The following is a 24,584-nucleotide window of genomic DNA, read 5'->3' as shown; positions in this document are numbered from 1 at the left end:
ATGAAGTTTGCAGGGCTTTAAAGAAGAAACGAAAATCTTTCTCTGGGCTGTAACAAGCTTGATGTATGGAGCTGGTTGATGTGTACAAGATTCGCCTCCCAAAGTTCACTGTTAAAGTTGTAGTTCAATATATGCGAAAGGTAATCCAGAGGAAGGCGCATTTTGATATCATGGATCTTGATGTTGTTAAGATAGCGACAAAGTTTTTTATTGCTGCATTATTTGGACATGGCACAGGGGACCTTTTTATTCAGCCTCATCATTCAGATCTCATATATAACCCATATGCTGGTGATAAAAACATCATCAAGTTTGAGGGTGACCACAACTCTCCACGACCACCATTCTATTATGATTCAATAAGCATTTTCTTTCATAATGTCTTGCATCCTCCAGATGATTTGATTGAACAACATGCTTCTGAAAGTTTATATGACTACTTCGATGAATTAGGAAATCTGGATGAGAATGTGTTGCATGAAATTATTGGAGGTCCAGGATCCACACAAAATGACACCACCGAAGATGCCATTGATCATTTTCGCTCTAGGTGGCAAATGAGTAGAACTGAGGTACCTTTTGAATTTCCAGACAAATCAGAAAAACTGTAGGCATCATCCACGCAGAGGACTTAAGTGGACAGGAGAGGAAAGAAAACAACGATGCTGAAGGTACATCCAATAAATGCGATAAAAGCAGTGACAGCATCCTTGACAAGAATTGTATTGATATTGTAGCAGCGTTTCCCACAGGCAACCAAGTTTCTGACTGTCCTTTGGATAGATTTGCTCGAGTTTCAATTTCAATAAATGATGAAGAAAGGATGGTCATGGAAGCAATCATTGCCTCCCTTCGAGATCTGGAAACTGGAGAAGTTTCTCAAAATAAAACCTCCCAACCTACAGATACTATAGCCTGTAAGAAAGCTTCAGAAACATCTTTTCAAGACATTTCTAGTGGCTCATGTGATGACTCATCTGCTGAAAGAAACACATCAACAAGCATATCTAAAGGAAGCCACCAACAGGGTAGTTTTTTTTCCATAATGACCAATAGCAACAGCTGCAACCAGTGGGTTTGTCTATGATGGCAGTATCCTTCAAATGGCAACCGTGAAGCTTAGCAAACAGCAGCTATTCAATTTTGTGAGGAGTTTAGAGGAAGACTGTGTTTTTTAAATCACACAGCAGTTTCGTAGCGCGCTACGAAACTGCTGTAGGTGATGTTTTCAATGCAGAATAAACAGTTTGACCGGGAATGTTAGAAGAGAGACACCTGTACATCAATACAGCCTACATCTCATCTGGAGACATGGTGTTTGGTAGCAGCGTTCCATACTTTGAGTTATTAAAGAGTTGGGAACATGCTGCTACATTTTCGGAGGAGGGTAGGAGACAGGAACCTTAAAAATAGGTGTTTTGATCCTGAAGATAAATGATCCATCAGCGCTTACAGCTAGTATCCAAGGCCAGCTCGTTCAGTGAATGCTCCTCCAACATATCTCGGCCACAACAGAAAATGTACAGGTGTTAAAGCTCAAGAAAGGCATCATGCATACGAGGAGATAGAGTTAGAATTTCAATGTGATTAGGACTCTATGTATTTACAGCACAATACTTTATGTATTTAATAAGTTTGTTTAAAAATAGATAAGGTTAGTTAATGATAGACCATCGAGCTCCCCTCATGGAGGAGGAGACTCAAGGTAGTTTTAGTTTTGTTTTCCTATATATAGGAGAAACTCTGATGTAAGTGTGGTTGGAGATTTATACAAAAAACAGAGTTTTTATATTGACTGATGTAAAAGACTTTTGACAGTAATAGAAAGATTACTTTTTCTTCCCAAGATTCATCTTGTGTTCAAAGGCTCAGAATATATGTGGTTTGTCTTTATCCTTTCTGTTTTACAGCTCAATAGACATGCAATCACTCTGAATTCACCTAGTGCTCAGACTTCCTGTGTATGTTTATGAGTTGAGGTTCTTTTTGAGAAATGTTCTGAGTGTTTAAACATTATATGCCTTGGCTTCCATGATTGAGTAGTTAATAGTTTACTGCAGAGGTGTTTGACTCCATGAGCCCAATGGAAGAAGTGTTATTTTGTTGTTCCAACCAGCTTATTTTCATGTACTGTTTGAAGAGTTAGCCATCTTTTCTTGTTATTAATCCATATCAAAAATCTTTGAGAGAGCCCTCTCTGACTGAGGAGGCTAAGCCTTAGTCTAAAGCCTGGTTTGAAATAGTTGCATGAGATCTTGCTAAGTAGCAGCCCTTAGTACACGATTTTGTGATAACACACAGAAAAAGCGTGTATACGCACCTGCAATTCACTGAACCTGCGTACGAATCTATAAAGGATAATTAATTCCTTTAAGCATTCAGACATTAGTTAACCCAGATTTATAGATCAAGAGTGCGCCACATATAACAGATCAAAATCATACAGAGATACCAATGTTCAAGCCTTGAGATTTTGATCCATCAATAGTCCTTATCCTTCTTGCGCTCAGGTTCCTCCTTTATTCAGATCTAGATCTGCACCATAACCCAATCACCAGTATTCTAGATCTAGAACAATATCAGATATTCAATAAATCAGATGATCTTTTGCCACATGATCTCCTTCCTCTTTTATAGTTTTAGGCCTTCCACAATACCACGGTCCAAAACCATAATAAACAATACCAAGGGCCCAATACCTGAGGTCAACACATCTGACGAGATACCATGGTCCAAAACCATAGGTTCAAATTCCAAGGACTAACAACCATCGACCAAAAAATAAGTTTCCCACCATGTACACGCTTTTATGTGCATAAAAGTGCGTGTATACGCATACGCGACTTCTTAACGTATAACCCGCGTGTGTACGCGTCTTCGACAAGGTGAACCTGCGTATACAAGATTTCCTTCATTCTGAGTGCCTGAACTGAGATCTGACACCAAAGTGAGTTGCCATCAAGGACAACACCTGTACCATAGGGCCACACCTGTGCAAAAATGCCAACAGACTGATCCAGGTGGATATTGGTGGCCACCCACCTATTCCACTTGGACCTTCACCATTTTTTTCTTTTAGTTTTTTAGTTTTCTTAATTGTAGCATAGTTTACTATTTTTGGCAGTTTTTCGGGTCCTGAACTTTCAAAGCCGTTTTGAGGCCCTAAACAACCATTTTTAGTAAAATTGGTGATTACAGAAGTAATCATGTTGGAAGTTGTAGTCCTCGGATAGATCTTTCCAACGAGGTATCATACGTGTCAAACGGAGATAATATGACCAAGTTACGACTATTGGGTGTGGAGCCTAATTATCTTCTTTATTCAGAGGTATCACCGCATTGGACCCTAGTTCGAAATGTGGTGGAAACACCACCCGTAATATTTGTGCTGCAAGGGGGGTCTAGTGGGGAGCAGCAGCGATCTTTAGGAGCCCCCCCCGGCGGGGGATTAGGGGCAGCATCCCCAAAGCTAAAAATAGATGTAAAATTGCCTTGTAAAATGTTGTAATTTCATAGTCAATATGGGTCATTCATTAGGTGGAGATATGATGGTAGAATTTATGTTTAATTTAAGGTTTTTTTCCCTAGAAGGCAACCCCTCGCTATATATGAGGGAATTGTATTGCGTCTATGTAGATGGGTATTCTGAGTGAGAAAGAGAGAGGAGATTGTGTGAGAGTGAAGAAGGAATTATAGCGGATCTGTAGTAGGTTGTATATCTTCATTTTGCTAGATAATTTAAAAGGAAGGACTAGCTGTTTCTCCTTGGACGTAACGCAAACTGGATGAACCACGTATATCTATGTCTCTCTTGTTTTATGTGTTTTCTGTGTTTAAATTTCTGCAATATATTTTATGTGTTTCATTGCTCTGTAATATATATTTTTTCCTAACAACTGGTATTAGAGCCGAAGGTTTATTTGGCTGATAAACTCACAGGAGAGAAGGGTTCCTGGTTCAAGTAGGAGCAATGGCGAAAGATGGTAGGTTTAGGGCCGAAAAATTTAACAGCCAAAACTACTAGCTATGGAAGATGCAAATGGAAGATTATCCATATTAGAGAGATATGTACCTACCATTGAGCAAAAAGACAAAGAAGTCGATGAGTATGACAAACACAAAATGGGATATTCTCGACAGAAGGGCACTTGGAACAATACAACTATGCTTATTAGTGTTAGTAGCCTTTAATATTTCAAAGGAAACGATAACAAAGGGTTTAATGAAGGCATTGACCGAACCATACGAAAAACCCTTAGCCTCAAAGAAGGTAATTCTTATGAAGCATTTATTTAATATGAAGATGTCAAAAGGTGGATCTGTTGCTGATCATTTAAATGAATTTAATATAGTTACCAGTCAAATATGTTTTGTAGGGGTAACTTTTGATGATGAAGTTAGGGCTCTGTTATTTCTATGCTCATTGCCCGAAAGTTGGAATGGTTTAGTTATGGCCATTAGTAACTCTGTCTCTGGATCTAGAACTTTAAAGTTTGATGATGTTGCCGATGCAATCCTTAGCGAGGAAATGCAACAGAAAATATTTGGTGATACATCAGGTAATGCTTTGACTGCAGAGACTAGGGGAAGAAAAGTGGAAAGAGGAAAGAGCCCAGGATATCGCAGTAAGTCAAGGAAAGGTAGATCCAAGTCCATATCGGGGATAGTGTGCTGGAAATGCAGGAAGAAAGGACACCTAAAGAAAGACTGCAAGTCTCAAAAGGGAAAAGAAGGAGACGCGGAATAAGAAAACAATCATGAAGCAAATGTGACAGGTGATGTGTTGCAAGATGCTTTGATTATTTCATTAGAAAATATTATTGGTGCATGGGTGGTAGATTCAGGGGCCTCATTCCATGCCACACCTAATAGGAAACATTTTCATGGTTATGTTCAAGGACATTGTAGACAAGCTCGATTGGGTGATGATAAACCATGTAAAATTATTGGAATGGGTACAATTTTCATAAAACATAAGAATGGAAATGAATGGCTATTGAAAGAGGTAAGGCATGTTCCAGATCTGAATAATAATTTGATTTCAACAGGGAAATTTGGAGGTGAAGGTTGTGTAACTACTTTTACAAATAAAACCTGGAAGGTCACTAAAGGAACCCTAGTAATAGCAAAAGGAGAAAAGGTTGGTACATTGTATTTATGCAATGGTATTTTTAATTATGTTAATGCTTTAACCTCTACAGGGGCATATACAACATTGTGGCATCATAGACTTGGGCACATGAGTGAGAAGGGGATGTAGATTCTTCACTCAAGAAATTTGTTGCCAGGTTTGAAGCATGTTGATTTAAAATTCTATGAGAATTGTGCGAATGGAAAACAGAAGAGAGTCAGATTCCTCAGAGTTGGGAAAGAAAAGAAGAGCGAAAAATTAGAGCTTGTGCATACAGATTTATGGGGACCTGCTCAGGTATCGTCTCTCAATGGATCTTGTTATTATGTTACTTTTATTGATGATGCAACCAAAAAAATTTGGATTTATTGTATTCAAAATAAATCTAATGTATTTGATACTTTCAAGAAATGGAAAGCTTTGATTGAAAATGAGACAGGAAAAAAGTTGAAGTGTCTCAGATCATACAATGGGGGTGATTATTGCAGCAAAGAGTTTGATAGGTATTGTTCAGAGAATGGAATTTGTAGAGAGAAGACAGTTACAGGAACACCACAATAAAATGGTGTGTCAGAAAGGATGAACAAGACAATCATGGAGCGTGCAAGGTGCATGAGATTGCATGCAGGATTTCCTTTACAATTTTGGGTAGATGTTGTAGATACGGTTGTTTATGTAATAAACAGAGGGCCTTCAAGTGACTTGGTGTTGGGTTGTGTTATATTCTTTCCACGACTAGCCACGTAGTTAACCGAGGGATTAGAAGGGGGGCAGAGCCCCCCTTCGTTGTGCTGATTGCATGGCGGGGAGAGTCACAGGGGGTTTGAGGGGTGAAGGTAACCCCACTCTATGGGGTCTACGGAAGCGCCCAGGAAAATTTTGGTTTTGGACCCTACGTTAGGTTGGGTGGTCCTACCTATGGTTTTGTGCATGATTTTCGCACATGGTTTTTGACGTGATGGTTTTCGGTCCATGGTATTGGATGCTTTGGCATGTATAAATATGTATTGTAACATTGAAAGGAATATAATGAAAAATCAAGCTAGTAGTCCCAGTTTTGGGATCCAGGGGAAAATCTTTGTGTATATCTGTTTTATGTGTTATGCTCTCGCATTGTTTATTTTCTATGTTTTAGAATTCGTATGCAAGTAATTTTTGTGCGGGGTTAAAACCTACATTTGGTATCAGAGTTGTTTTGTCTTCAAGGGGATGCCTTTGTTGCTGAGGGTTTCGCTCGGGCCTGTGGTAGACCCCGTTTAGTGGGAGATCTGCAGAATCAATTCTGGTGGTGAAAGAAGATGGCGAGCAGTGGAAAGATAGAGATCGAGAAATTTAATGGTTATAGTTTTGAGTTGTGGAAACTCAAGATGGAGGATCTGTTGGTGGATAAAGATCAGTGGCTCGTGATAGATCCAGGTACTAAACCAATGGGAGTGTCTGATGAAGAATGGAAGAATTTGGATCGGAAGGCAAAGAGCACAATACGATTGTGTGTCTCAGATTTAGTATTGTTGAATGTATCATGGGAAGCTACGGCGAAGGCTTTGTGGGACAAGTTAGGGACTTTGTACCAATCTAAGTCTCTGGTGAATAAATTGTTCCTACAAAAAAAGTTGTATAACCTGAGGATGAAAGATGGAGACTCGGTGATAGAGCATCTGAATGCATTTAATAATGTGGTAAGTCTGTTATCATCTTTTGATATCAAAATTTCAGATGAAGATAAGTGCATTATTTTGTTGTGTTCTCTACCAGATTCGTGGGATAGTCAGGTTATTGTAATAGGTAGAAATCCAACTGCCTTGCAATTTGATGAAATAGTCTCATCCTTGGTGACAGAGGAGATGATATGGAAAAATATGGAGAGCCAGAATGGTGATGCCTTGTCTATATGAGGATGGTCCCATAACAGAAACAAAAATAATTCATCGAGTGGGAGATCTAAATCTCCAAGAAAACCTATAAAGGTGGTGTGTTGGAAATGCAGAAAGGAAGGGCACTACAAAAGGGAATGTAAATCTAAAGCTCCTGACAAAGGAAACGGATCTGATGATGCTTTTTCTGCAGAGGTGAAAACCACCTCAGATGAAGGTGGGGATGTGTACTTGGCTTCCTCAAGTACACATGTAGATCATGAGGCATGGTTTATTGACTCAGGTTCATCCTTTCACTTCACTCCCCATAGAGAGTGGTTCTACGAGTATGAGAAATACGATGGTGGTGATGTCTTCATAGGGGATGATAGGAAGGCTAGAATCGTTGGTTGTGAAAAAGTAAAGTTGAAGTTCCAAGGTAGAAGGGTTAGTATACTTCTGGGTGTTCTCCATATTCTTGCATTAGCCAGAAATTTGATTTCTGTAAGCTGGATGATGCAGGTGTAAAAATAATGTTCGAGAAGGATACCTACAATATGGTTTGGGGGGCACTGGTATTGATGCGGGGAGTTCGGATTGGAACTCTATACAAGCTGCAAGGTAGCACTGTTGTTGATGGGTGCAACAATTATGTGGTTCCTAAAAGTGGAGTAGAAAATCTAGTGGTCTCTAGAGAGAAGACCGTGGTGTGGCATCAAAGGCTTGGAAATATTTGAGAGAAGGGTCTTTGAATACTTCATGGTAAAGGTATGGTAGAAGGTATGAGTAATAGCTCTCTAGATTTTGATTTTTGTGAAAATTGTGTATATGGGAAGCAGAATCGGGTGAGTTTCCACTATGGTGGTAAGAGGGCAAAACAGATATTAAAACTTGTGCACAGTGATGTGTTTAGACCTATGAAGGTTTCATCACTGGGTAAGTCTATGTACTATGTATCATTTATAGATGACTTCTTAAGGAATACATGGATATATTTCCTTAAGAAGAAATCTGAAGTCTTTGACAAGTTTAAAGAATTTAAGGCTCTGGTGGAAAACCAGACAGAGAAGAAGATAAAGGTGTTGAGGACAAATAATAGTGGAGAATTTTGTAGTAAGGAATTTGAATAATTATGTAAAAAGTGTGGTATAGCACGGAAAAAGACTACTCCATATACACCTTAGCAAAATGGAGTTTTAGAAAGAATGAACAAGACATTGATGGAAAGGGCAAGAATCATGCTCAGTGGTACCGGGTTAGGAAAAGAATTCTAGGCAGAGGCGGTGGAGACAACATGTTACCTGGTCAATAGATCACCTTCATCAACGTTGGAGGATAAGACTCCACAAGAGGTATGGACTGTTAAGAAACCCTCTCTTTCACATCTAAGGGTATTTGGATGTGATGCATATGTACATGTTCCAAAGGAGAAACGAACCAAGTTGGATAGTAAGTCTGGAAAGTGCATCGTCATTGGGTATAAGGATGGTTTAAAGGGTTATAAGATTTGGAACCCAGTAACAAGGAAGGTTGAGTACAACCGAGATGTGGTGTTCAGAGAGGTGAAAGATGTTATTAAACATGAAGTCGAAGTGTGAGAAGGTCAGTTCAAGGAGGAAGATAGAGTTTTAGCTAAAGGAGGAAGAACTAGACTCTACAGCAGAGGAGGAATCAAAAGATGAAAAGCCACAAACTCCAAGTGTGAGAAGGTCAGTTCAAGAAAGAAGGCAACCAGAAAGGTATAGTCCATCTGCTTTCTGTTCAAATTTTTCTTTATCTATTACTGATGATGATCCCAGAATTGTGAAGGAAGCAGTAGATTCAGAGGATGGAAAACTCTGGAAAGTGGCCATGGTTGATGAAATGGCATCTTTGCAGAAAAATGAGGCTTGGGATTTGGTGGAGTTGCCAGTTGGAAGGAAACACATTGGAAGCAAATGGGTGTTCAAGAAGAAGACAAATGCAGAAGGAAAGGTGGAGAAATAGAAATCTTGGTTGGTAGCAAAAGGTTATTCCCAGGTGCGGAGAATTGATTTTGGTGATATTTTTTTCTCCTATTGCCAAGGTAACTTCTATTAGATTACCTTTTTCTGTTGCTTCTGCTTTTGATTTTGAGGTAGAACAAATGGATGTGAAGAAATAATTTCTTCACGGGGATCTGGAAGAGGAGATATACATGAAGCAACCTAAAGGCTTTGCGGTGAAGGGTATGAAAGAACTAGTATGAAAGTTAAAGAAGTCTTTGTATGGGTTAAAATAGTCACCAAGGATGTGGTGTCACAAATTTGATACATTTATACGGGGACTTGGCTTCACTAGAAGCAAAGCATATCACTGTGTGTATTTTAAATTAAGTGGTGACTGTGTTATTTATCTGGTCTTGTATGTGGATGATATGTTTCTAGTTGGAAATGACAAAGAAATTATCCAGGATTTGAAGACCCAATTGTCCTCCAAATTTGAAATGAAAGATCTTGGTGCTGCAAACTATATTTTGGGCATGGAAATTAAAAGAGATCGGGAAAAGAGGAAGCTTTGGCTAAACCAGAGGAAGTATGTCAAGACAATATTGAAGAGGTTTAATATGCAGGATAGTAAACCAGTGAAGGTTCCTATTCCTGTAGGTGTAAAGTTATCTACTGAATAGTGTCCCAAGACACAAGAAGAGGAAGAGGATATGTCTCGTGTTCCATATGCAAGTGCAGCCAGTAGCCTGATGTATGCGATGGTCTGTACTAGACCAAACATTGCACATTCAGTGGGAGTATTTAGCAGTTTTATGTCAAAACCAAGGAAGGAGCATTGGACAACAGTGAAGCGGGTTTTCAGGTATTTGCGTGGCACTAGTGATTATGGTTTTGCTACCAAGGAAGACCAGGATTGGACAAAGTTTTGGATATCCGTGGCTCTATTGATGTGGACTGGGCTGTAGATATGGATCAGAGAAGATCTACAAGTGGGTATGTGTTTAACCTATTTGGAGGTGCAGTTAGTTGGATGAGTAAGAAACAATCTGTAGTGGAACTATCAACTACAGAGGTAGAATACATGGCAGCCACTCATGCAAGCAAGGAAGCATTTTGGTTGTAGAAATTGTGTTCAAGTATGTGGTTAGTACAGGGAGCTATAAGGATAGACTGTGACAGCCAAAGTGCAATTTTCTTGGCAGAGAACCCTGCTTACCATTCAAAGACAAAGCACATTGATGTTTAGTATCACTTTGTGAGGGATATGATAGAAGACAAAAAGGTGTTGCTGGTAAAGGTAGACACTTTGAAGAACACTACAGATTCATTGACAAATTTTGTGAGCTCTGAGAAGTTCTCTTGGTGTAGAGAAATAATGGGTGTTGCAGGGTTGGATAAATGACCAAGCTCTCTTGTGGCCCCCTGTGGAAAGAAAACAACAAGTGGGAGAATCTTGGGTTGTGTTATATTCTTTCCAAAACTAGCCCACGTAGTTAACCAGGGAGTTAGAAGGGGGGCAGAGCCCCCCCTTCGTTGCGCCAATTGTGTAGCAGGGGGAGTCACAGGGGGTTTGAGGGGTGCAGGTAACCCCACTCTATAGGGTCTGGGGCAGCGCCCCGGAAAATTTTGGTTTTGGACCCTATGTTAGGTTGGGCGGACCTACTTATGGTTTTGTGCATGATTTTTGTACATGGTTTTGGACGCGATGGTTTTCGATCCATGGTTTTGGACACGATGGTTTTCGGTCCATGGTATTGGATGCTTCGGAATGCATAAATATGTATTGTAACATTGAAAGTAATATAATGAAAAATCAAGCTGGTAGTCCCGATTTTGGGATCCAGGGGAAAATCTTTGTGTATATGTGTTTTATGTCTTATGCTCTCGCATTGTTTATTTTCTGTGTTTTAGAATTCGTATGCTGGTAATTTTTGTATGGGGTTAAAACCTACATTGCTATCGGAGAAAGTTGTAGATACTATAGATACTGTTGTATCTACAGTATCTACTATTGTATCCTTACACAAAACCTTTTCATTGAATATGACATATCTTCTCCTAATGATTTTGTGTTTTTCATAATCATAAAAGCGATAACCAAAATCATTAACACCATATCTAATAAAGGTATATTTCTTTGATTTTTCCTCAAGCTTTGTTCTATTTTCTTTATTTGTGGATAAAGGCTTCACAACCAAAAGTCTTTAAAAATGAGTAGTTTACCTTTTTACCTGCCCATGCCTCCTCTAGATAAAGGCTTCACAACCAAAAGTCTTTAAAAATGAGTAGTTTACCTTTTTACCTACCCATGCCTCCTCTAGAATACCACCATCCAAGGAACTTGAAGGCCGTCTGTTTATTAGATAAACAAAAATATCTACAACATCTGCCCAAAATTGTAAAGGCAATCCTGCATGCAATCTCATGCACCTTGCACGCTCCATGATTGTATTGTTCATCCTTTCTGACACACCATTTTATTGTGGTGTTCCTGGAACTGTCTTCTCTCTACGAATTCCATTCTCTGAAGAATACCTATCAAACTCTTTGTTGCAGATGTTGTATCTACATCAGTATCAGTGTATCAGTAGATACTGTAGATACTGATGTAGATACAACATCTACAGCAAAGAGTTTGATAGGTATTCTTCAGAGAATGGAATTTGTAGAGAGAAGACAGTTCCAGGAACACCACAATAAAATGGTGTGTCAAAAAGGATGAACAATACAATCATGGAGTGTGCAAGATGCATAAGATTGCATGCAGGATTGCCTTTACAATTTTGGGAAGATGTTGTAGATATTGTTGTTTATCTAATAAACATAGGGTCTTCAAGTTCCTTGGACGGTGGTATTCCAGAGGAGGCATGGACAGGTAAAAAGGTAAACTACTCATTTTTAAAGACTTTTGGTTGTGAAGCCTTTATCCACATTATTAAAGAAAATAGAACAAAGCTTGAGGCAAAATCAAAGAAATGTACCTTTATTGGATATGGTGTTAATGATTTTGGTTATCGCCTTTATGATTATGAAAAACACAAAATCATTAGGAGCAGAGATGTCATATTCAATGAAAAGGTTTTGTGTAAGGATCAGATGCAAGAAAAGAAACATGAAAAAGAAAACATAGAGTACACAGTGCTTGATGAGATCACAGAAAAAGTGAAGGTGCTTGAAAATCATAGTAATCAACAACCAGAACAACAACAACAACCACAACAATAACAAGCACCTCAAACGCCTGAAAGTGGTGTTAGAAGAACTACCAAGATAAGTAGACCCCCCTAAATGATACTCTCCTTCATTATATTATGTATTGTTGACTGATTTTGGTGAACCAAAATGTTATGAAGAAGCAGTGTAGGTAGAAACCAATAAGAAGTGGGAGCAAGCCTTGAAAGAAGAGATGGACTCCTTAGCACATAACCAGACTTGGGACTTAGTCCGGTTAGCTGCAGGTAAAACAACATTGCAGAATAAATGGGTTTACAGGTTGAAGGAAGAAGATGGAGGTAGAAAAACGTATAAAGCTAGACTTGTGGTGAAGGAGTTTGCACTAAAAAAGGGTATAGAATTTGAAGAGATATTTTCTCTTGTTGTTAAAATGACTTCAATCATAACTATCTTAAGTCTAGTAGTAGCTGAAGATTTGCATCTTGAACAACTAGATGTAAAGACAAACTTTATCCAGGGGGATTTGGAAGAAGAGATATATATGCAGCAGCCACAAGGATATGCAGTAAAAGGGAAGGAGAAACTAGTGTGCAGGTTGAAGAAGAGCTTGTATGGCTTAAAATAGGTTCCAATGTAGTGGTATCTTAAATTTGATAGGTTTATGTCTGAACAAGGTTATACTAGATGTCACTCTGATCAATGTGTTTATCTCAAAAGGCAAAATGATGGCAGCTATATTATATTGTTATTATATGTAGATGGCATGCATGTTGCAGGTTATAACATGCAGGAAATAAATGTGCTCAAAAGAAAATTGGCAAACTCATTTGAAATGAAGGATTTGGGTGTTGCAAAACAAATCCTTGGTATGAGAATAACTAGAGACAGAAAGAATCGAAAATTAACATTGTCTCAGAGTGAGTACATAGAAAAGGTGTTGAAAAGATTTAATATGCAAAATGCAAAAATAGTTAGTATACCTTTGGCTATCCATTTCAAACTAAGGAAGTGTGTCCCAAGACTTAAGAAGAAATGGTTTATATGTCTAAAGTTCCATATGCATCAGCAATTGGAAGCTGAATGTATGCAATGGTCTGCACAAGGCCTGATATTGCACATGCAATGGGAGTTGTAAGCAGGTACATGAACAATCCAGGAAAAGAACATTGGATGGCAGTGAAGTGGATTCTCAAGTATTTGAGAGGTACCACAAATCAAGCATTATGCTTTGGTGGTTCAAACATTTCTCTACAGGGATATGTTGATGTAGATATGGCAGGTGATAGAGATAACAGGAGGAGCACAACAGTGTATGTGTTTACTGTAGGTGGAACAAATGTCAGTTGGGTTTCAAAACTGCAAAGTGTTGTTGCACTTTCAACAATGGAAGCAGAGCATGTTGCTGCTATAAAATCTAGTAAAGAAATGATTTGGTTACAAAGGTTTCTGGATGAATTGGGTAAGAAGTAGGAGTTGGGTAGGTTATACATTGACATCCAGAGTGCCATACATCTTAAAAAAGAACTTTGAATTTCATTCTAAGACAAAACATATATAACTCAAGTATCATTTCATACAGTCAATGTTGGAAGATGGACAGTTGAAGCTGGAAAAGATACACACTAGCCAGAATCCTGCAAATATGTTAAAAAACGTTGTAACTAGGGAGAAACTGAGATTCTACTTAGTTTCAATTGGCCTTCAAGTATGATGAAGAAGATGAGAAATAGCCAGGTCCAAAGTGGAGTCATTGTCCAGCAAATGAAGCAGTGGTGGAGTTGCTATAGTTAGTCTCCAAGTGCGAGATTGTTGGGTGTGGAGCCTGATTATCTTCTTTATTCAGACGTATCACCGCATTGGACCCTAGTTTGAAATGGCAGCAACGCCACCCGTAATATTTGCACTGCAAGTGGGGTTCACAGGGGGGCTGCAACAATCTTTAGGAGCCCCCACTTGTGGGGGATCAAGGGCAGTGCCCCCTGTTAGACTCCGTCTTCTCAAAGTCCTCTGTCAGAGTCAAATTAACAGGTGGCTGTCAAAGTCTCAGTTCAAATATGCAGGCCAATGACAATCAGCTTCACCAAACACAGCTTAGATGTTTGCATAGCTTGTTCTCGGAGTGTTTCAATGACATGTGCAAGCCAGAGGAAGTTTCAGTGAGTTAGTATTTCAGGAGTTTCATGATTAAAAGGATAATTCTTCTCCAAAACCCTGTTTTGGAGAAGAAATTGTCAAATTAGTTGTTTGTAATAAGTATATTTTCAAGTCTGCCCTCACGAAAAATGTCAAATGTAGGCCATGGTTACCTTGCCAGGACTCATCAGCTCCAATCCCTGCAAAAGACAGCAAAGTCATCAGTCCAAAATTTGGAAAAGCCATAGAAAATGCATTGTATTAAATGACCGAATGTCAAATGCCAAAACAGGGTCATGAACCAAACAAAAATCAAAAGGGAGTCTTCATAAAGCTATTTCATGACATTTTCAAATTATTTTGCATGCCAAGAGTGAAGAACATCGTTCCAAGGCGAATTTGTGAGTTGGTGAGGAAGTTGGAGCAGTTTCAGGGGTGCGCGACGCATTGGACTGGGCGCACGGCGCACCAGTGGTGCGCTACGCATCAGGCAACAATTCTCAGTGCAATTTTACACGGGTGAGGCGCATCAGGAGTGCACAACGTGTTGGGTGAGGCGCGCGATGCGTTGGGCAAGGGCGCTACCCACACAGCAACAGAGCACAGAAATTTGTTGCTCTTGCATCCAATCCCATGCCCATACGCTTCAATTGCAAGCGCGCCATCATCATCAATATCGGTTATAGGATCTTCAAAGCATCCACATTTGAGAAGTTGTGTATCAAAATCTCTATGTGGAAGAAACAAGACCCTGAAAGCGATTGTCAATATTCAAGAAACGCCTGCTATTATCAATGGCTCTAAACTATAGGAGAAAGATGTAACTCACATAGCCAAGACTAATAGTGTTGCTGGATTGACAGATGTATTCAATTGGGGAGGCTTGTGCAAGGGATTTAGTTTATAGGCCGAATTTTACTATCAGATCCTATGAGGTTGGGGTGGACATGCATGGATCGATTGAAATTATTATGAATAATCTTCAGGAAACTACCCTGAAACATGTTTGTGCTGCTGGAATTAATGGAGATGGTTTCAGCTCCACACATCAGATGACTCGTCTCAATCTCATTTGGGTGGTTACCCACATGCAAGTTCATGTTGAGAAGTATCCTTCTTGGGGTGATTTGGTGGAAATTGATACTTGGGTAACTGGATCGGGGAAAAATAGCTTAAGTCGTGATTGGCTTGTTCGAGACTACAAAACTGGCTATATACTTGCACGAGCTACTAGCACCTGGGTTATGATGAACAGAGTGACCAGAAGACTATCCAAATTTCCAGAAGCGGTAAACGAGGAGATATCTCCATATTATCTTGAAAGCCCAGTGATTGACCAGAGTCATCATGAAAAATTAGACAAGCTGGTTGATGACAGTGCTGATTACATACATTCAGATTTAACACCAAAATGGACTGATTTGGATGTAAACAGGCATGTCAACAACGTTAAGTACATTGGCTGGATTATGGAGGGTGTGCCAGTCTCTATTTTGGAGAATCAACAACTAGTAAAGATGACTTTGGAGTACAGAAGAGAATGTGAGCAATTCCATGTCCTTCAGTCACTTACAAGCCTAGAGAAGAACGGTGGTGATTCTATAGATCCAAATTGCTCTCCGAGCTATTCATGTGCAAGTGTCCGTTCTTCAAACGCGTGCAAACACTTGATTCGATTGCAAGAAAATGGCGCAGAGATGGTGAAGGGGAGACAACATGATTAGGCAGTCTATTTATGACTTTAGTTAATAATCCAAATGGATCTGCGCTCCAGTGTTTATCTCTTAATTGGCCATCAGAGGAATTCAAGGGAAACGATGCTCTGTTTTTAGGAAAAATGGATAACTCTTTCTATTCTTGCAATTATAGTTGAAACAGCTCATTATTTTTCATCGACCTGTAGGGGAAAGGTTTTTGGTCTATTTATTGTATGTAAAAATGGTTTTGTTTCAAATGGTAACGTGGCTTTATTTGCAATGCGCTTGTCAAAAGGCGACCTCCACATTTCAATGATATTTTGGTCTAACAGCAAAAGGAAATGGAAAGTATAATGTGGCAGTCCAGGTCAAAGACAAAATTTGAAAGAAGACATCGATCATGAGCAGAAAAATAGGAACAGATTGCTTATCCTAGTCTTCAATTATGATTTGGAGGGTTCACACTACAGCTTTCCACATTTGTATTGGTCAAAGAAAATGTAGCGTTGTTCTTTAGGAACCGATGAGTGGCTTTTTACTATTTTTCATAATGTCAGTTGAAACAGTTCCATCCTTTCATGGATCGGTTTTCTCCTGAGCTTTTTATTGTATTAAAAAACATTTGTAGGTGAGAGAGGAGAGAAGAGTTCTGAGAGGTGTGCGTGGAGGAAAACAGAGTTTCATTGTACAGCTTTTTGACAGAGATTTTAATGAAAATACACAGCTCTGGCTTCTGAGATTCCTGTGGTATGAAATTTAACATTTGTCTTTTCCTATGTTTCATGTGTAGCTTGTAATTTTTTACATTTCATCTCATAATCATTTCTGTTGAATACTTTTAAGTGAGAAAGGTAGAATTCAATTTATTTGCTCTGTCTTGAGGAAGTATTCATAGTTAATGTTTTCTTCTGTTTGACAAGGATCCATCTTCTATGCCCTTGTCAACTTCTCAGTAGTCTTGCCATTCCGTTTATCTCAATTTAATTGTTAAATTTCTTGCCTACCTTGCCTCAGGAGATAATCTGTGTTTTTTATTATATTTCTCTGTTCAAGCTGTTTCTTTGCCCCATGCAGCCCAGAAAACCCCATCATCCATTAAAACCCCTTTTCTTATCAATTTACTAGCCTAAAATCAGTATTCCTTATTGGTCATCTCAGCCCCTTTGAAAACCTTTTGCCGAGATAGACCCGGAGAGAGCCCTCTCCTGTCCTCGTAGGGCTAGCTACAAGGCTGAGCATGGTATGATGTTGCCTCGAGTTTTGCCTTCCTCAGCCTGAGGCAGATTTGAGCGCTAACATAGTGGCGACCATACTGGGGAAGATGGTTTGCTGTTGATGTGACATTCGACTTGTTGATTGTCTTGTCCCAGTACATGAAATCAAGTTGCAGATCTGATGCTGATGGTGGACAGCATTCAGACACATATGCAGGCTGAAACATTCACCTGGCGACTCCAACTCGATCCAGACATTCCAGTGCTCGCTCATCCATCTATGCAATGGTAGGGTATGTGGCAAACCCTGCACTTTGTGAAGCTGTAAAAGAGGTTAGAAATTGGTTAGCAGATATTGAAATTAATGATGAAGGATTTTTCATTGCTATGTTTCAATGTTTGAAATCTCCAAAGTTCCCTCTTGAAGCTAAAACTGGTTTCTGCGAGTTAGTTGTTGAAAAACTTGAGAAGGAGATTCAGTTTTTAGATGAGCAGATCCAGTCATATGATTTCCAAGACCCTAAAAAGTTCTTGGAAATCCTTCCTCCTTCGAAACAAGAAATAATAGAATTGCCTACAGATGTTTGCATTGACAGTGTGCAGCTAGAGGTATGTATTGCAGAGTTGGGGCAGCCAACAGAGTCTGGCTTCCGCGATCCAATGGCAACATACATGGAAATGTTTTTCAGTTTGATTGATAGATCAGGCTGTCTTTTACGTGACCAGGCTCATTACGTGCATGAAGGGCTGCCAGCAATTACATCTGTGTCCTGGTGGAAACATTTTCAAGCGGCATCATTCTCAGGTTTACTTGAATGGTTGATCTGGCACTTCAGTATTACCTGATCTATTGTTTGTACAGCAGAGTAGGGTAGATTTTGTAAATAAATAAGCAGCCAAAAGGCAGCATTTCATTCTGAGTTTCATTTACAGTTGTAGTGTGAAGTTTGTTGAGCAAGTTTTTCGATCATTTCAGTCAAGTTTCAATCCATAAATGAGTCGGAAGTCTCGTGTTGTCTGTTGAAATAATGACTCCATTGCCCAATGGACGGAGGCACTGTCTGCTCTCCCAAAGCTCTGCGGTTCTTGGCACCTCCAAGAAGCGGCAGCTGCCATCCCCATTGGAGCCAATGTTAGACTCCGTCTTCTCAAAGTCCTCTGTCAAAGTCAAATTAACAGGTGTCTGTCAAAGTCTCAGTTCAAATATGCAGGCCAATGATAATCAACTTCACCAAACACAGCTTAGATGTTTGCATAGCTTGTTCTCAGAGTGTTTCAATGACATGTGCAAGCCAGAGGAAGTTTCAGTGAGTTAGTATTTCAGGAGTTTCATGATTAAAAGGATAATTCTTCTCCAAAACCCTGTTTTGGAGAAGAAATTGTCAAATTAGTTATTTGTAATAAGTATATTTTCAAGTCTGCCCTCACAAAAAATGTCAAATGTAGGCCCTAGTTACCTTGCCAGGACTCATCAGCTCCAATCCCTGCAAAAGACAGCAAAGTCATCAGTCCAAAATTCGGAAAAGCCATAGAAAATGCATTGTATTAAATGACCGAATGTCAAATGCCAAAACAGGGTCATGAACCAAACAAAAATCAAAAGGGAGTCTTCATAAAGCTATTTCATGACATTTTCAAATTATTTTGCATGCCAAGAGTGAAGAACATCGTTCCAAGGCGAATTTGTGAGTTGGTGAGGAACTTGGAGCAGTTTTAGGGGTGCGCGACGCATTGGACTGGGCGCGCAGCGCACCAGTGGCGCGCTATGCATCAGGCAACAATTCTCAGTGCAATTTTACACGAGTGAGGCGCATCAGGAGCGCGCAGCACGTTGGGTGAGGCGCGCGGCGTGTTGGGCAGGGGCGTTACCCACACAGCAACAGAGCTTAGAAATTTGTTGCTCTTGCGTCCAATCCCATGCCCATACGCTTCAATTGCAAGCGCGCCATCATCATCAATATCGGTTATAGGATCTTCAAAGCATCCACATTTGAGAAGTTTTGTATCAAAATCTCTATGTGGAAGAAACAAGACCCTGAAAGCGATTGTCAATATTCAAGAAACGCCTGCTATTATCAATGGCTCTAAACTGCAGGAGAAAGATGTAACTCACATAGCCAAGACTAATAGTGTTGCCGGATTGACAGATGTATTCAAATTGGGGAGGCTTGTGCAAGGGATTTAGTTTATAGGCCGAATTTTGCTATCAGATCCTACGAGGTTGGGGCGGACATGCATGGATCGATTGAAACTATTATGAATCATCTTCAGGAAACTGCCCTGAAACATGTTTGTGCTGCTGGAATTAATGGAGATGGTTTCGGCTCCACACATCAGATGACTCGTCTCAATCTCATTTGGGTGGTTACCCGCATGCAAGTTCATGTTGAGCAGTATCCTTCTTGGGGTGATTTGATGGAAATTGATACTTGGGTAACTGGATCGGGGAAAAATAGCTTAAGTCGTGATTGGCTTGTTCGAGACTACAAAACTGGCTATATACTTGCACGAGCTACCAGCACCTGGGTTATGATGAACAGAGTGACCAGAAGACTATCCAAATTTCCAGAAGCGGTAAACGAGGAGATATCTCCATATTATCTTGAAAGCCCAGTGATTGACCAGAGTCATCATGAAAAATTAGACAAGCTGGTTGATGACAGTGTTGATTACATACATTCAGATTTAACACCAAAATGGACTGATTTGGATGTAAACAGGCATGTCAACAACGTTAAGTACATTGGTTGGATTATGGAGGGTGTGCCAGTCTCTATTTTGGAGAATCAACAACTAGTAAAGATGACTTTGGAGTACAGAAGAGAATGTGAGAAATTCCATGTCCTTCAGTCACTTACAAGCCTAGAGAAGAACAGTGGTGATTCTATAGATCCAGCTCTCCGAGCTATTCATGTGCAAGTGTCCGTTCTTCAAACGCGTGCAAACACTTGATTCGATTGCAAGAAAATGGCGCAGAGATGGTGAAGGGGAGACAACATGATTAGGCAGTCTATTTATGACTTCAGTTAATAATCCAAATGGATTTGCGCTCCAGTGTTTATCTCTTAATTGGCCATCAGAGGAATTCAAGGGAAACGATGCTCTGTTTTTAGGAAAAATGGATAACTCTTTCTATTCTTGCAATTATAGTTGAAACAGCTCATTATTTTTCATCGACCTGTAGGGGAAAGGTTTTTGGTCTATTTATTGTATGTAAAAATGGTTTTGTTTCAAATGGTAACATGGCTTGATTTGCAATGCGCTTGTCAAAAGGCGACCTCCACATTTCAATGATATTTTGGTCTAACAGCAAAAGGAAATGGAAAGTATAACGTGGCAGTCCAGGTCAAAGACAAAATTTGAAAGAAGACATCGATCATGAGCAGAAAAATAGGAACAGATTGCTTATCCTAGTCTTCAGTTATGATTTGGAGGGTTCACACTACAGCTTCCGCATTTGTATTGGTCACAGAAAATGTAGCGCTGTTCTTTAGGAACCGATGAGTGGCTTTTTACTATTTTTCATAATGTCAGTTGAAACAGTTCCATCCTTTCATGGATCGGTTTTCTCCTGAGCTTTTTATTGTATTAAAAAACATTTGTAGGTGAGAGAGGAGAGAAGAGTTCTGAGAGGTGTGCGTGGAGGAAAACAAAGTTTCATTGTACAGCTTTTTGACAGAGATTTTAATGAAAATACACAGCTCTGGCTTCTGAGATTCCTGTGGTATGAAATTTAACATTTGTCTTTTCCTATGTTTCATGTGTAGCTTGTAATGTTTTACATTTCATCTCATAATCATTTCTGTTGAATACTTTTAAGTGAGAAAGGCAGAATTCAATTTATTTGCTCTGTCTTGAGGAAGTATTCATAGTTAATGTTTTCTTCTGTTTGACAAGGATCCATCTTCTATGCCCTTGTTGACTTCTCAGCAGTCTTGCCATTCCGTTTATCTCAATTTAATTGTTAAATTTCTTGCCTACCTTGCCTCATGAGATAATCTGTGTTTTTGATTATATTTCTCTGTTCAAGTTGTTTCTTTGCCCCATGCAGCCCAGAAAACCCCATCATCCATTAAATCCCCTTTTCTTATCAATTTACTAGCCTAAAATCAGTATTCCTTATTGGTCATCTCAGCCCCTTTGAAAACTTTTTGCCGAGATAGACCTGGAGAGAGCCCTCTCCTGTCTTCGTAGGGCTAGCTACGAGGCTGAGCGTGGTATGATGTTGCCTCGAGTTTTGCCTTCCTCAGCCTGAGGCAGATTTGAGCGCTAACACCCCCGAAGCTAAAAATAGATGTAAAATTGCCTTGTAAAATGTTGTAATTTCATAGTCAATCTAGGTCGTTCATTAGGCAGAGATCTAACGGTAGAAGTTATGTTTAATTTAAGGTTTTTTGCCCTAGAAGGCAACCCCTCGCTATATATGAGGGAATTGTATTGCGTCTATGTAGATTGGTATTCTGAGTGAGAAAGAGAGAGGAGATTGTGTGAGAGTGAAGAGGGAATTACAGTGGATCTGTTGTAGGTTGTATCTCTTTAGTTTGCTGGATAATATAAAAGGAAGGACTGGTTGTTTCTCCGTGGACGTAGCCCAAATTGGGTGAACCACGTATATCTGTGTCTCTCTTGTTTTATGTGTTTTTTGTGTTTATATTTCTTAAATATATTTTATGTGCTCCATTGCTCTATAATATATATTTTTTCTACCAACAACCCATGAAGTTGGCTACCCAACTAACCCAAACGGGGCCCATAAACTCTTGGTGTTACATCTCCTCGAGTTAGGGTTTTTCTTTTTTAGGGTTTTCTCTTATTTTTCAATAATAAAAAGGCCCTTGAGCCTCATTGTAACTCAATTCAGAGGCATGTAGCTGCCACATCTCTTCTCAGAGATAAGCTACCATCACCCAAGTTATCTTATTTCCATTTTGTTTGTAAGCATAGTTCAATATTTTTCTATTAATTAAATGAAGTGTTTTTCTACTGCATCTCTGTGTTTATGAGTATATCCGTAAGTTGTTGCGTTCCTATTTAAGTTCGGATCATTGGTGTAAATTTTCCTATAATAATAGATAATGATGATGGAAATGATGATGATGATTAATATCCACTGATGTAGGAACATCAACCTTAGGCATACCATTTTTCTTACAACTCAAAAGGGGTCATGTAATTTCTGAAGAGAATTTCATTTTCCCTCACATTTAGTGTGCATAAATAAGGGATTTGGTGGATTTTGATGTAGAGCCATGTATGATAATTCTAGATAGAATTTGGATCATTGGGCTATTAGGATATTTGGATGAGTTGGTGTTTTGTCCATTTGAGCTTTTGTAAATAATGACAAGTGTATAGTTGAGTTGTGAGCTAGTTTTAGGTTTTTGGGATAAATGTCCCATATGATGTTTATGTTAGGATATTTTCCCAACCTATGGGAATTTTAAACTAATAGTGTATAATCTGAGTTAAGTAGCTCTCGAGGGAAATAGATGAGATAACCTTGATACCACTTGATGCAGGCGAAGCAGAACCTCACTTAATTTGCCTAGGATTCCCCAAATCTGTGAAGGTGGCCCATTATTTTATTCTTCCATTGTAGGTTGGTACGATGGTGCAATAGTCGTCTGAATTTTTTTTAATTTTGGGTATTCTGAGCATTCCAAAGCCAATGGTATAGGTTTCAGAGCCAACAAAGCTCATCTTCAAGTGTTTTTCAGCAAAGAATCTTGGAGAGCCATCAGGGCCTAGGGAGTGTTGGAGTTGTATTGGGCTATGGTTAACCATTGGAGGTGAAACAAAAGTCAATCTTGACTATTTTCTATGTTCTAAACTCATTTTCACAGCTTATTTTGCTTGTTTAGGCTTTCTTATCACTGTATAACCAATTTGAGCATCTAATAAGAGTAAGGACATGCCCATTTGGGGGCCTTGGACCCGGCAGATGTAGCCCAGGAGGGGTGAACTGCCTTATCAGCTGTTGTGCTATATTATGTGATTATATCTTGCTGTGTTTTTCAGATTTGATATGCTAAACAGTAAAATGAAATAACACTCTTGCACACATAAGACTCGGAAATTTACCAAAAACACTTTGTTTCAATTGCAAGACATCAGTAACAGTTTGCACATATAATTTAATGGAAATGAATACCTTGAATAGCAAAAACAAGTAGTTTCATTTTCAAAGCAGTTGGTATCAGAGCTCCAGTTTTGAGTATTAGTTTTGTGCAAAGATATTTTTTACTGTTTTGAAAGTTTTAATGCTTACCAGGCTTAAGCTTCAAAGAGGGAAAGGACAATTGGTTAGAGCACAAGATAATCCTCAACCAAGGAGGGTCAGGGTGCGATTATCTCCACCTTATGATTCACCCTCAATAGCCTTAGAAGAAGCTTCAAATATGTCTAAAAGGGAAGGAGAAGTTCCTGAAGACATGGATCCAAGAGAAGAAGAACGCGTATTTAGAAAAGATTTTTTGGACATGACTGAGATGGTAAGAATATTATACCAGAAAAGGAATGATAGGTTGGCTGGAGAAGGGTCTAAGCATCAGAAAGAAGGAGAGGGCTCTCCAGGAGGAAAGAAAGGTGATGATAATTCAAAGAAAGGACATGGAGGAAATGGTGATCCACCATCTCCATCGTCATCCTCTTCCTCTACATCATCATCCTCTACCTCGGTAAATCAACCTCATAAGCCTAAATCTTCTGGAAAAAGTCCATTTTTAAAGCTAGATGTTAAATTTGAATTACCCATGTTCAATGATGAAGTCAATGCAGAGAAACTTGACAATTGGATAACACAGTTGGAAGTTTATTTAAGGATTCAGAACTTACATGATGACAACACCAAGATTTAGTTAGCCTCATTAAGGATGGAAGGAGCAGCATTGGTATGGTGGGAAGCCAAAACCAAGGATGAAATTTGAAAACATGGTAAGCTTACTTTATCATGGGTTGCATTTATTTACGCAATTAAGAAGCAATTTTATCCTCTTGCTCATTTCCAAAAGGCTATAATGAATTGGAAAAGTTTTACACAACTTAAAGAACAAAGTGTTCAAGAATACACTCGAGAGTTTAGGAGAAGAGCACTCTTATTAGGGGTAGACTTACAAAGTCAGGACACTTTGTTGAAATATATAGGTGGTTTGTACAGCTACCTTAAACATACTATCCTTATGTTCAATCCTACTAGTCTATACGAAGTTTGTGTACAAGCTACGCATTTAAAGACTAGAGGGAAAAACACTTTTGATGGAAATGAGGATAGTGATTTTAAAGTCAAAGGAAGAAAAAGGATTGCAAACTCTAGAAAGGAAAAAGGGAAATTCTTTTGCAAGAACTGTTCAAAAACAAGCCACGATGAAGACCATTGTTGGAAGCTTCATCCGGAGTTGAAACTAGAGAAATATAAA

The 24,584-nt window shown here is 39.2% G+C and overlaps 2 pseudogenes; both read left to right on the top strand.

The window, feature by feature from the left end:
* The first annotated feature begins 65 nt into the window (after positions 1–65).
* On the top strand, positions 66–15,982 carry LOC149173169 (palmitoyl-acyl carrier protein thioesterase, chloroplastic pseudogene; annotated as a pseudogene).
* A 1,472-nt stretch (positions 15,983–17,454) lies between these two features.
* LOC149173168 (palmitoyl-acyl carrier protein thioesterase, chloroplastic pseudogene) lies at positions 17,455–20,174 on the top strand (annotated as a pseudogene).
* Positions 20,175–24,584: the final 4,410 nt, after the last annotated feature.

Source organism: Pinus tabuliformis, chromosome 4_2, assembly GCF_031772625.1.
Source record: "Pinus tabuliformis cultivar Carrire ecotype Pingquan chromosome 4_2, CPIR1, whole genome shotgun sequence".
NCBI lineage: Eukaryota > Viridiplantae > Streptophyta > Pinopsida > Pinales > Pinaceae > Pinus > Pinus tabuliformis.
Note: the sequence above shows the minus strand (reverse complement) of the source record. Positions and strands in the feature narration are given on the sequence as shown.